The 13,101-nt window shown below is 43.5% G+C and overlaps 1 protein-coding gene across 2 annotated transcripts in view; it reads right to left on the bottom strand.

The window, feature by feature from the left end:
* Positions 1-13,101, bottom strand: part of LOC139198641 (E3 ubiquitin-protein ligase DTX4-like) — a 30,473-nt gene that overhangs the window by 15,090 nt on the left and 2,282 nt on the right. The window lies entirely within an intron of this gene.

The following is a 13,101-nucleotide window of genomic DNA, read 5'->3' as shown; positions in this document are numbered from 1 at the left end:
CTCTGCCTGCAGGTGGCACAAAGACATGGACAGGGCCTGAAAAGAGCACCTGACAATAGAGAAATAATGAAATAATCAGTGGACTGACAAACTATTTTGAAAATCGAATAATTGTTTGACTTACTTTTCAAGGAGACATGCCAAAACACATGTGCTTCCAGCTAATTTAGTTGTCTATGTACCGGTAAATTGAATTTCTTGCAGTTTCAGACTGTTGATCCAACAAATCAAGACATTTGGAAACTATCTAAAAAGTCTAAAATCTATAAAATCTGGAACACTAAAAGGGACATTTTACAGACCAAATAAATAGTCAATTAATTCAGAAAATTATTTTCAGATTAATAAATAGTGACATAATCATCAGCTGCAGCCCTACCTCGAATGTAGCCTTTCTAACATGATGTGTAATACTAGGATGAGTGGGTAAGTATATCCACCAGAATAAAGACACAAAGGGAGGGGGGATGCCAGCTTTGTGATCCCGGGCCCCGCAGGGCAGTGAGTTAAATAGTTTTAAAAGCACTCAGTCCACTTTGCTCTGTATCTCACTGTGTGTCTAATATTTCACAGATGAAGGCACTACTAAACAATCTCAGTACAACTGAATGAAAAATCAAAAATACAAATAAGCAGCCAAAACCCAACAATGTCTCCGTGTCTCCCAGTGGGATGGGGGGGTGTGGGAGGAGGGTCCCTGAACCAACCAACCAGAAACTACCTCAGTCTCCAGGGGTAACAGGCTGTTCAGTCAGTGAGTGTGTGTGTGTGTGTGTGTGTGTGTGTGTGTGTGTTTGAAAGTGAGTGAGTGACGACAAAGTACAAAGAGGTAATATTGGCAGAGTGGCATCGGCACACAGACATCAAAAGGAAGGGGTTGAATAGACGGGGGCTGCATTTGTTTGGTGTGGACAGAGAGAGGGAATACTCAAACTGAGATATCACTGTATTGTTGGTTGCATCTTTAGCCGTAAGTAGTTATTTGCCAGCGGAATGCCTGAAGAGAAGATCCTAACATGCTACGAGACCCCTTTGGAGGGCAAAGTACACATCACAGGGCTAATATATGAGGGAAATGTAAAAATGTAATGTGATTTCTGTAAAATGTATGAAGACAAAAGAATGTTTGTGAAAGTATATGACCCCCCCCTCCCTTCCCCTCGTCCTCCTCTGTCACTCGCTGGTGAATGAATTCACAGCAGCAGGGAACACTTGACCTGCTCTCTCAGACAAACACCAGAATGAAGCCAGGCTGCACTGCTGTCTGCTTTTGGCTCAGCTGCAGCAAAGTGGGGCCGGACACAAACACCATTTGTGAAAATTGTGAGATTGACAGATTTATATGACGGAGGTATGGAGAGATTCCTGACGCCATTAGTGACTCAACTTTATACATGTATACTTGTATGCAAAGACGTGATCACTAAGAATATGCGATTCCAGAGAGTGAATTAGACTTTGACACCAGGGGAAATAAGGGATTAAATGGCTAATTTTTGGTAGTTATTAATCTCCTGTGATGCACAAACTTGCATATTTTATGTAGTTTCATCCTCTGAAAACTAATTATCCCAATGGACGTACCCTGGAGACAAATGGATGAAAACCACCATCTACCGCAATGAAGGTTTCCACTCTGAGACGACATCTCCATTATGCCACTAATAAAAGGAATAGTGTGCAGCTTCATTGATCCCTGAAGAGATACGCTCATACAAACAAGCAACGGCATTCAATAGTAATAGTAGTAATAAGAGGAAATGCATAACACGGTTGCAAACAGTAAATCAGGAAGATTTAAGGAGGACTATGCTTGCTGGTGTTACCATTGTAGCAGGCAGAGAATAACAAGCTCACTTGGTCAGCTGCAGTTTCAAGCTAGTTAGATGATTAAGCTTAATTATTAGCTTCTATTGGAGTCCTGCTCCCATAGTTGGACTCTGGACTATTGTCCAGCAATAATTCCTGTTTTTGTTTTTTGTTTTTTTTTTACACAAGAAAGACAGTTAAATGTATGGTGGTAAGTTGAGGGGGAAAAGTTAGGTCAGCAGCTGGTTTGGGTCACTAACCAACATGTAATTAACTCAGCCAGCTAGTCTATGTGTGCCAATATCACATGACTATATATCTTTGGTTGGACAGGTGCATCCCCAATATTATACACAGTATATATGATATATGAATGTGTATGACTGACTCCAACCCAGGAACAACAAGGCCAGACCTTTGAAGTTTGAAACACGGGCAGTCAATCAGAGAAACCAGGCTACGACTTCATAACCCAAAGACTATACTTGCTTCTTATCCTCGATAAGAGTCCTGTGACTGTGTGTGTAACTGTGTGTTGATGTGAACGTAGGTATGCTAAGGTGTGCCTCATGTCTACAAATTAACCAGGACTTATCAAATAAAAGGAAGTGTTACTGGCTCTGACAGTTGGGAGTTGTACGAACTTCTGGGTTTTTATGGTCAACACAAATAGTGTGCACGTGCATATGCATGTGTCAAACGCCTTAATCCCGCTGCTCTCTCACAATATTACACCCCTTCTCAATTTTTCATCAGTAAAAGCTGGATCAACACAAGGCCCACTGCTGCTTTCATATGCCAGTCACAGTTGGAATCAAGCGCAACATGTCTGAGTGCGACCACACTGGATTAATGCACTGGTTAGACTGTTTTTTGCATATGTGAGAGCACGGTTTAAAAAAAAAAAGAACCCATGATATATCCTTAATCTATTGAAAAGAAAGTAGCTGTAAGTCATTTAATGAAACTGCGAACTTACACACTTGGGCTGAATAAACTGTGCACATCTAGAGGACAAGAGAATGAGAGTGGTTGTGTGTGGTGGTTTGAATATTAAAGAGCATGAGTATGTGAAACTTATGTGAGAGAGATGACAAAGAGGCCTGAGACAGGTGGAGAAAGAGACTGACCATCTGGTCTTTATTGTTCTCTCTACCAGTGACCCCTCCCTGCACACACACACACACACACACACACACACACACCCACACATAGCTGCAGACTGACCAGCAGGCGAGCACATGTTAGGGTGGGCTCGTGCTTCACCCATGGCAGGGAGGTGTTTGTGCTCCTCTCACTTCTCATGAAACCCTCAACATCTCTGTGGGAAAAAGCAGCATCTACGATGAGTCAGCCCTTACTCTTCCTCTTTGTTCCACCAATGCTAGGCACCGACTCTACATGATCTCAGATTTCAGGTGGTGCAAAACATTTTGCATGACTCAGTCAATTGGCAGAACACTGTTGGCATCAATTTTAATTTCTTAAGCAAAAAGCCTTCTCAAGTGTGAGGATCTGGGGTTTTTCTTTCTAATATGTGATCATATCCTATGGCCTTCAGTCACCACACTGAGCACAGTCACAACTACAGCAGTGATGTGTATGGGAATGAATGCTTTCCATCACTATCATCAAAACACTTTTTGTTAGTTTCTCCTTTAATTTTTCACCAATATGTGCACTTATTCTAAATCTATCAAAGTCAATAACACTAATAATCGGGGAGACACCATTAGCTGCAGAGAGCTTCGTTAATGGAGCTTAGTAAGCTTTTCTTACGCTTCTTTGACACTTGATAGACCGATGTCTATCTCTGAGACTGCTGGTGTCAAAGAACAAAAGCCGCGTTTCCACCAGCACCACTTGGCCCTACTCGACTCGACTCGGCACGGCACGGCACGGTACGGTACGGTACGGTACGGTTGTGTTTCCATTACACCGGGTACCACCTCAAACGTGGGCGGGGTCGTCATAGCAAGGCGAGCCGAAACTCCGGTAGCGTAATTTGTATACGGCACAAACAAACCCAACTAAGGACGTGGAGTGTTTGGTTTATGTGTATCTGTTTACCTCGTTCACAGAAATAATAAAAACGCTCGATCTCCGTTTCCGGGGTTTTAAAAACGGCGGGTTTGATAGTCGCTCTCATGACTCATCAAGTGACGCCGCTCCCTGGCCAATCAGTGGCCTGCAGTCTGGTGACGTCGCATTGTCAGCTCGACTCAGCTCACTTGGAACCCCGGCCGAGGAGGTACTAAAATAGTACCTGGTACCAGGTACTAGGGCCGGTGGAAACGCTACCTAAAGCGTACCGAGTCGAGTCGAGTAGGGCCAAGTCGAGCCGGTGGAAACGCGGCAAAAGTGACAACCAGGGCAGTGGTAGCTTCAGCTGATATCAAAAGATACAGAGGGTGAAGGGAGAGGCACTGCAAACACACACACACAATCATCTTGGCCTTCCCTACCCATCCATCTCTCCAAAATCAGCCGCAAACGCACACCAAAACTTGGTGACATCATGCCTTTATGACTTCGTATCCACCCATCAGAGGAATAATAAGACTTTCCTCTCCACCTCTGTCAGCTTCTTTCCATTTTGAACCCAGAGTGATTTGTGTCCTAACTTGAACCCAGCCAACGGCAAATAGGGTAACAGAGCTCTTTTATTTTTCAAATGATAACTTAAGCACTTCTCAAAAATATTCCTTGACCTCTAGCTCCACTTCTCGAATCATCATCCTCAAACAACCCTGAGTACCCTCGAGCGGCAGAGCATAAGGAAATGAAAAATGTGAGTCTCTCTGAATCAAAAGCAGTGGGGTCGTTTCCTCAAAGGTAAAGAGAGGATGGGAGCGAGGAGGAGGAGAGAGTCAAAAGACGAAGTAGACAAACGAGGCAGGAGACTGAGACAAAGAGCATGAGCTCCCAAATCATCTGGGTCATGCTGACCTGGAGTCACCAAGGCAAAATCTTCTAGTACTCCCCTCTTTTTTTTTTTTTAATCAACTTCTTTAAGACACTTCCTCTTCTTTTTTGTCCTCTCTTTCTAACACTGCAGCTATATTAAAATGTTTTGCCACTGTTTGTTTCCCCTCTTCTTAACAACATGGATGGAAACATTCACTGATTTTCAATCTACATCTTTACAGCTTTATTTCCCCAACATGCATTGTCCAATTATTCAACTCATAGCAGCAGCGACCGAGTTTTCTTGACTTTTAGTCCCTGGTATGGGTCTCAAATAACACTGGATCCTACATTTCCCATAATGCAAGATCAACTGTTTCTTTCAATGGACCCTTCATACCTCCTCAAAGCCCACTTCGTTCAAACACAGGCCTTGTGTTACTAATCTCTCTAAAACACACACATTCTCTGGTACTTCGCCTCCTTGTGAGCCCCTCTGAACCTCCATCACATGAGAGTCATCAGCCACAGGTAATCCTGTAAGTGTGTGTGTCTGTGTGTGTGTGTGTGTGTGTGTGTGCGTGTATATGAGTGCGTGTGTGCATTCATGCTTCGGTGCTTAAGCCTGATTCACAGTTATGGATTCCACCAGGTTATTGGCAGGTTTAGACTGGTTTAAGTGTGAAGGTCTAAGTTAGGGCAGACAAATGTTTGCGTTTCAAGTGTTTAAAAGACAATCAATGAGAGATTATACATGTTAGAAAATGACTGCTAAAACATCTGAAAAGACTGAACAATGTAGTACTGAATTATGGAGTTTGACAGTTTTTGACCACTTGGGATGAGCTTTTTGGAGCAGGGCTGAAATCGTCGCTCACTGACGCACTGGATGCTGCTTGGTGTGACTCCTATTCCAGCACTATGACCCTGGGAGGCAGTAAACAGTGGCTGGCAGTGCTAACTTTGCATTACCATTTCGGTCTTTGGTTATTGGGGTTGGGTGGGTTGCAGTAACCCGTGTTACGATGGCTTGTGTTTGCTGCTCTGCTGTTTCTACAGAGGTGTGTCTGTCAGTTGGCACCATCATGGCAACTCTAGCTGCAGGCTTGTTAGCAGGCCTGCTAACACCAAACGCTAGCGTGGTCTCATCACCAGCTGCTGCAGTTATCCCTCCCAAAAGCGAGCTGGCTTTCAACCCTCGCTAACCTTCTTATTAGTCACATTTGCCTGCGAGCCTCTCCCACCCCCACCAACTCGATAAAACAGTAATGAACGGAGACAAACACTGCAACAGCTGCTGACAACCCTGCGTTAGCACTGGTGAGAGCATGTCTGCTAACAAGCCTGCAGCTAACGTGCCTGGAACATGTAATGCAGTGCCAACAGAGACAAGTCGCGGTAAGTCACAGAGACGTCTCTACAGACGACACTACCTGTGTGCAACGGATTCAACACAAGCCATCGTAACACTAGTGAGAGGCTGGGTTGACTCTGGTAAAAACAGCTAAGCTGCCAACCCCAGGCTCAGTTAAGCTATGAGGGCAATCCCAAACCTAGATTGGTTTAAAACAAAAGTATGTAGTCCACAGCCACCTGCACTGGGGGGCTTAAAGTTGTCTCCGGTGCCAGTAGCATCATGAATGACTATGAAACCATAGAATGAACAGATTACAAAAGACAAGTGAGGAAGGAGACAGAGTAAACAGCAGCTATCCATCGTTATTGAAATCCCAGTGGGCGTGGCTTCACAACAATATTCCTGGTTTCAGCACCCTCAGCGGGCACGCTGCCGCTGCTTATGAGCACAGGAAACCTTATTTTGACCAAATTTTATGTATTTAGTGATTTTCTTAATCACTCAAATATGTCTGGGTGGTTAATAACACATTTTTCTGAGGTGTGACAAACTCAGAACACATTTATTATTGCTTTACACTGACTTTAAAGTGAAGCCAAGAAATTCTGCGGAAATCTGTTCCAGCCCACATCTACAGTGGGATTCATGATACAGTAACATGGCAGTGACATAAATATTTACTGATGTCCTCCCGTGCTTTCATGTGCATCCCTTGCGCATGTGTGTGTGTGTGTGTGTGTGAGCAAGCAGTGAGTGATGTCCCCCCCAGAGGCCCCACAGTAACAGTAACCCGACACGCAGAGTTTCACAACAACAACTCCGAGAGAAAAAGCTGCAGTCTGACCCCTCCACCTCTTTCATTTTCCTTTCTCTGGGTTCCCTTCTCACCATTTCCTTGTGATCCATGATGTGTCCGTGAAGAAATCAGACAGAACGGCCAGCATCCAGCGCAAAGCTAAGCTAGTTCTTTCAAACAAGAAATACTGTGATTTAAATACATTTGTTGATGTTAAAAGATGACGGTTTTTATTTACATTCTATATATTTAACTTGGATTAAACTTTTAATATATATGCGTGTGTAACTTGACTCGTTACTTTACCTGCCCTCCCGACCTCAGCTCCTTCCTTCACACAGATTTTTAAGCCGAATCACTCTCCCTACATCTTTTGTTATTCTATCTTCCTCCAGTAATATTGTCTTTGCAGTTGAACTATCTGGTGCCCTCTGCACTTTTTTCAACCCTCTCCCCTCCGATTTTGTTGTGCCGCCTGCTCCCTTCAGTTCTGTCTCCTGTCTTTGTCTTACTTTGTCTCACCTTGAAAGAGTCCAGTCCCCTGAGTTTTGAGTTCAGAGTCAATTTTCAGCCTCATGGGGTGTGAGAGAAAAGCAGAGAAAGAGAAAAGAGAAAGAAATACTGAGAGACCGATCACGTGGACCACAGGAAGTATGACGTGACATGAAGAGGAGGCTTCCTAACAGAGTCCCTGACCTTAGCGGACAAAGCCAAAGACAAAAAGAATGCATTGGTTGCATGCAACTGCAATTTCTTCAAACAGTCCATGTTATATGTGCCAACTAGTGCAACATTACACTGACACCATTTCTCTATGAAGTTATGAAAACACCAGTAACTTCCAGTCTAATCAGTTGTCATAAAACAATGTCTGCCATGATCTCAAATAAACACTAAAAGGGAGTTATGTCTAAATTATCAGCCAAGATTCCTCACAGACAGCATGTTGACATGCCCTTCAGTAACAAGGTCGCTGTCCGCTCCGATTTCCTAAACATCACGTAAACAAGAAGCACAGTTTTCAAAAGCGTGGTAAATGATTCTAGAAACCTGGTTAACACCACTAAATGTCAGTGCTGTTTTTAGCAGAAAGGCTCTGACAACACTGTAAGCTACCTACAGACAGGAAACTATTAGCCATTAGCTGAGGAACACAGCAGAGCATTGAGCAGATAAAGAGCCACATATTTCCCTCAGGAGTTGGTGCAAACATTGGGTCAAGTGACCCTGAACACAATTAACACAAATAAATGATAATGTTGCTCCACATCCAGAGTTTACACTGATATTATTTAACCAAATAACAGAATCTGGTCAGACATTAAAAACCCACTCAGGAGCCATCCTTATATAGCACCTGTAAGCACAGGTTTCACACAAACTTGCTGCACCATGTTTTGTAATTTCTTGTCAAGACCTGACTTGTCCCAGTAACCTGGTCTGTCGTACGCATGGAAATGTAGCCAGTGTTAATGTGCGGTTCTACTCCCTCCCCATTTCTTGTCACCACAATCTGCCCCCTCCCCTGCGTCTCTAGGGAGAACCCCATCCTACCCCCTCTACCATGACCCTAACGCCCCAGGGCATTGTGGGGGTCTGGGAATGTGTCTCCCTTAGCAGGACCAGCTGGTACGTGAGGAGCAGCATGCTGGAGGAGCAGGAAAAGATGCCCTCAACTTTAAAAAAAAACGACCTTCAAAGAAACTGGTGACAAGTCAGCCATCAAAAGTCCCATGAAGTAAAAATAAAACCCATTCCTTCCGTTTTTACCAAAAATGTATTTACATACATTTAGTTTAATTTAAAATGTTTTGCTTATACCAATTGTTCTGTTGTAAATTGAACATATTGCTGAATATGGCACCTGTTGGCTCACTTTGAATTCAGTAAGGTAGACATAGGGTCGGGTAAAAGTGCCTAATATAAATATAGTACATTACATGTAATACATATACTCTCTGTACCAACATACCAGTTAGAAAAAAGTCACAAGTGTAAGTGGAGCTCTGAAGCTAAAAGGAACACCAAGTTAATCTACTGTCAGATTCTCCCTCTCAAACAACTGTATGCAAGGAGGTAGGTGATCAGAGATGTTCGTATAGCCAAAACTACTGATTTCAACGTCTCAGAAAAAGGCATTCGCAAATAGCTGTACGGTCATCATTTTAAAGTCAGAATTTGACATCTTTATATGAATGTATAACTCTCACTAGCAACCTGACACCACAGAGTGTGTGAAGTGATTCAAGACAGGTCATCAAAGCTGTCACACCCACACAAGGAGCGGCGTGTCTTCTATTTCTTTTTTTGCTTGGGATGAAAAAAGAAGCCATTTGTGTGCATGAATAATTAAATCTTCTTGACTCAACAGTCAGGTAAAAAAAGTGACACCTGCAGAGGCTCATACAATAAATGGAATGAGACCGCTGCTACAGAACTGACCATCCTGTCCAGGAGCTCATCTCTCTGAAGTGCAGTGCGGAGACACCACACCAACGAGCGCTGGTACCAGCAAAGGTACCAGTGGGCTACCAGTTGTACAGAACACACACAGCTTTCACGGAGAGGCTGTGCTGAGGACTAGGAGCGCTTCAGTGACGCTGCACGTTGTCATTTTAAGGCCAGCGCTATCTGTGGTGACACTGCAGAGCGTCTGCAGGGCTTTCATGCGTGATTCTGCTCAGAAGCCCAGTGCCAAGAGGAACAGTGGGGGAGGAGAGGTCATAGTGGGGTCATAATCAGGTGTCCATTTCATCGACCGCAGCACCCTTTCATATGTTGCAACTACCTATCAAAGCACTGCTGACTGACGTTTGTGCTTCGTGACCAGACATCATGCTGATATCCTCTTTGACGAACACAAACCATGAGCGCGAATTGCTTTCTTTCGTCAGTCAGTCCCTCTCGTAAAAAGAGACTGTCAGAGTTCAGGTTCGGCAGTTGAACTATTAATGTTGGTGTTTATGGGACCGTCATGACCCTAGACACTAATGTAGCCAGCTGGCACCTCCCCATGTTTCCTGTCTGACACATCACTTGTCCATCAAAGACAGAAAGTTTATCCACACACAATCCTGTCTTAACCTCTAAAGACCTGGCGTACACATGCGTGGACATCACATTTTGGGTTATATCACCATAGTAGTTAATTCTGCTCAGCTGGGGCCGTATGGACGTGTATGTGGGCAAAATTGTTGATATTTCATATTGTTTTTTTGCACCGTGATTTTCAAAACATGTTCAAAATATGTTTTGTATGTGTTATAAATACATGCAAAAGCAGTCAGGAAAAAAAACCTGCTATGTTCAGGGTGGAAATAAAGAGTTTTGCACAAAGGTGACTTTATTGTGTTTTCTGGAAATTAAGACCGATTGTCCACATATGTGGACATAATGTTTCTCTAAAACTACACCACGTAAAAAGATGATGCTTAGGTTTTATACTTATCAGGGTCCAATAAGCCCAAATAGCAAGGAGAAATAAAAAATGCATATCAAACAAGAGCTCGGGTCTTAAGAGATTAATGCATGCATGCAAAAGTACACCAACAGTGACGTCCACACTAGTTAGTCACTTTAGTTGTCCTCCCTCTTTTAGGATAAACCAAAGACTGAGGAGCTCATCAGAGCTCAGCAAATCCAAATCAAATGTTTTGGAACCCAGAGGAGGATTGTAAGCGGAGATGGCTATTAGAACCCAGCTATAGCTTTGACTGCTCTTTTCCTTTCTTCGCCTTGCTTTCTGTCCCCCATCCTCCACTTTACTGAACTTGTGACAAGCAGCGACCCCCAAACTGAACAACAACCCCCTCCGCTCTGCCTAGAAGTTATGTTCAGCTTCTCAAAACCCCCAGACTTTCTCCTCCAGTGTGTGTGGGTCTCACAGCCACAATGGAGTAACTCACATCTGTTCCACAAAATCCAACAATGGTGGAGGAGCCAAAGTCAAACAGAGCGAGAGAAAGAATACAGACTGCCCAATTATCTCACTCCTTCTGCAACAACCACTCCCACTCGTCCTACACCCCCACCACACACACACACACACACACACACACACACACACACAGATCGTTCTATCTCACCCATGCCCGAAGCCAAAACCGAAAAGCCCATGGGGCTTTTGCCTATTGACGAAACTAAACACTTGTACAAGACCAAGGGAGAAGAAGGGGGTGAGGTTGAGAGAACCAAGAGAGAGTGGGAGGAGGGGTAACTACAGAGGGAGGACAACTAAAGTGAACTCTCTGCTCATTGGGCCTTGCAATATCCCATTCTTTCCACAGAATCAAGGTCTCTCTCTTCTCTCCGTGTCAGGAGTTTGCAGCTGCTGCGCGTCTGTGTGTGTGTGTGTGTGTGTGTGTGTGATGTTAGTGGATATGCAGCTTACTCAGTAGTGCAATGGTCATTTGCAGCTGCTCGACATCATCATACCACACACACACACACACACACACACACACACACACACACTCGTTCTCTCAGTGTCTGACTGACAGAACTTCTACAATGCTCTTAACCTTTAACAAACAGATTAATTAATTAGATGTATGTGGTGCACACAGTAAATGACTGCATATTTTCACAGCATCGGGGCTTCATTTCAATCCAAATAATCATCAGTAGTATCGGTGGATGTGTAGGATTATTCCTGGCTCAGAGCGGGCCTTTGGGGAGCAGTAAGCATTAAGGTTCCACACACAGAAAAGGCGATAGGTCTGCGTTACCGTATCTGACAGACATCTGTGTATTTCTCTATTATTTACGGCCATTTGATAAACAAAACTGTCTTCTACATCTCAGTCAAATCAAAAGATATTGAACGTACTCAAATTAAGAATTTCAGTTTTTCATTTTTAAACCCTTTTTAAGAACCAACTGAAAAAAAAAAGGCTGATTTTCCAGGTATTCCTGTGCTTGATTTTTCACTCTAAATTCAAGGACTTTAAGTAGGCCATCGTTACTTTAATGACCTCGTGCTAATGACAGATGTGGCTAGCTAGTTAGCTGTAGTGCTAATCCCTCTTATCTATAATCACCTAACTAGCAATCACATATTGATGTGCTGATGGTGGCCAGTACCAAACATCTCACACAGGTTTCAGAACAAAAGATGTTTACATGTGTACATCTTCATGACTTAATGTTACTCATGCTATTTTGAAATTGAATACAGGCTGAATTCATGTGCACCTGATGAAACAATAAGCTTCGGTGGTGGGGGGGGGGTTTCAGTATCGTAACTCTCCAGTGACCGGCCATTTTCGGGCGTTGTCCTTTCACACATGTAGCAACCAACAGGAGACTGTCAGTGTCAGATGTGTTCTCACTTACTGGAAATACTCCTTCTGGTCCAAGCAAGGGGGGGTGCAGGAAGCACGACATGGCGGAAAAAGTGGGCTCCTGTTGTAATTGACCATTGACCAAAGATTTTCACCAGAAATAAAAAAAAAGGCCTTTACTTTACAAGAAATCCCAGGAAGTCCTCTCCTCTCCCCCATTAGCCCTAACTTCACAGCAGAGCGTTCAGGTCGAGTGAAAACAATCAGCTTAGTTTGTTTACCCAGCGCCAGCCGCATGGGTGATGCTTTAGCTGCTTTGGATGAGGGGGGAGTTCACTGCTGAAAGTCAAAAAGACGTCGTACTTAAGTTCATGCTCAACTCAGCTCAATGCTCAAGTTGCTATTAAATACATTCTTAGACAACTGGTGCTGGTGATTTCACTCCTGGCTGAAAGACCTGTTTTTTTGGGGGGGAGGTGCATTTTATAATGCAAGTTAGGTTTGTACTCTTTTCTAACCTGGATGAATAGTATGAAAAGAGCATCGTTCTGCAGCCCAGAGAAAAGTGCACTGCAGAAGAGTGCACTGCGGTGGCTTTTCACTCAAATGAAAAAAATGACTTAAAGACTCAGTGCTGTGATCTGAACATGAGCACAAAAGTGGCCCCATCCCATCACACAGGGCCTAAAACTGAAACAACTAAGTAAGGAATGTTTTCTGGTTGTGTTCATGCTTTGTTTACATCTGTGATGACTTAAAACAGCAGGTAAGCATGCTAATAAGTAAAATTGTGACAAAATGTAAGAAATCCCCATATCCCCATAACTCAAAGTGCACGGTCATGAATACTGATCTAGGTTTATTTTAATTTTAAGGCACAATTCATGATTATAAACAGGACTGTGCCTTCAAATCACCCCATGATGATCCCTTAATTGGCAAAAGCACTG

Source organism: Pempheris klunzingeri, chromosome 3 (genome assembly GCF_042242105.1).
Source record: "Pempheris klunzingeri isolate RE-2024b chromosome 3, fPemKlu1.hap1, whole genome shotgun sequence".
Lineage (NCBI taxonomy): Eukaryota > Metazoa > Chordata > Actinopteri > Acropomatiformes > Pempheridae > Pempheris > Pempheris klunzingeri.
Note: the sequence above shows the minus strand (reverse complement) of the source record. Positions and strands in the feature narration are given on the sequence as shown.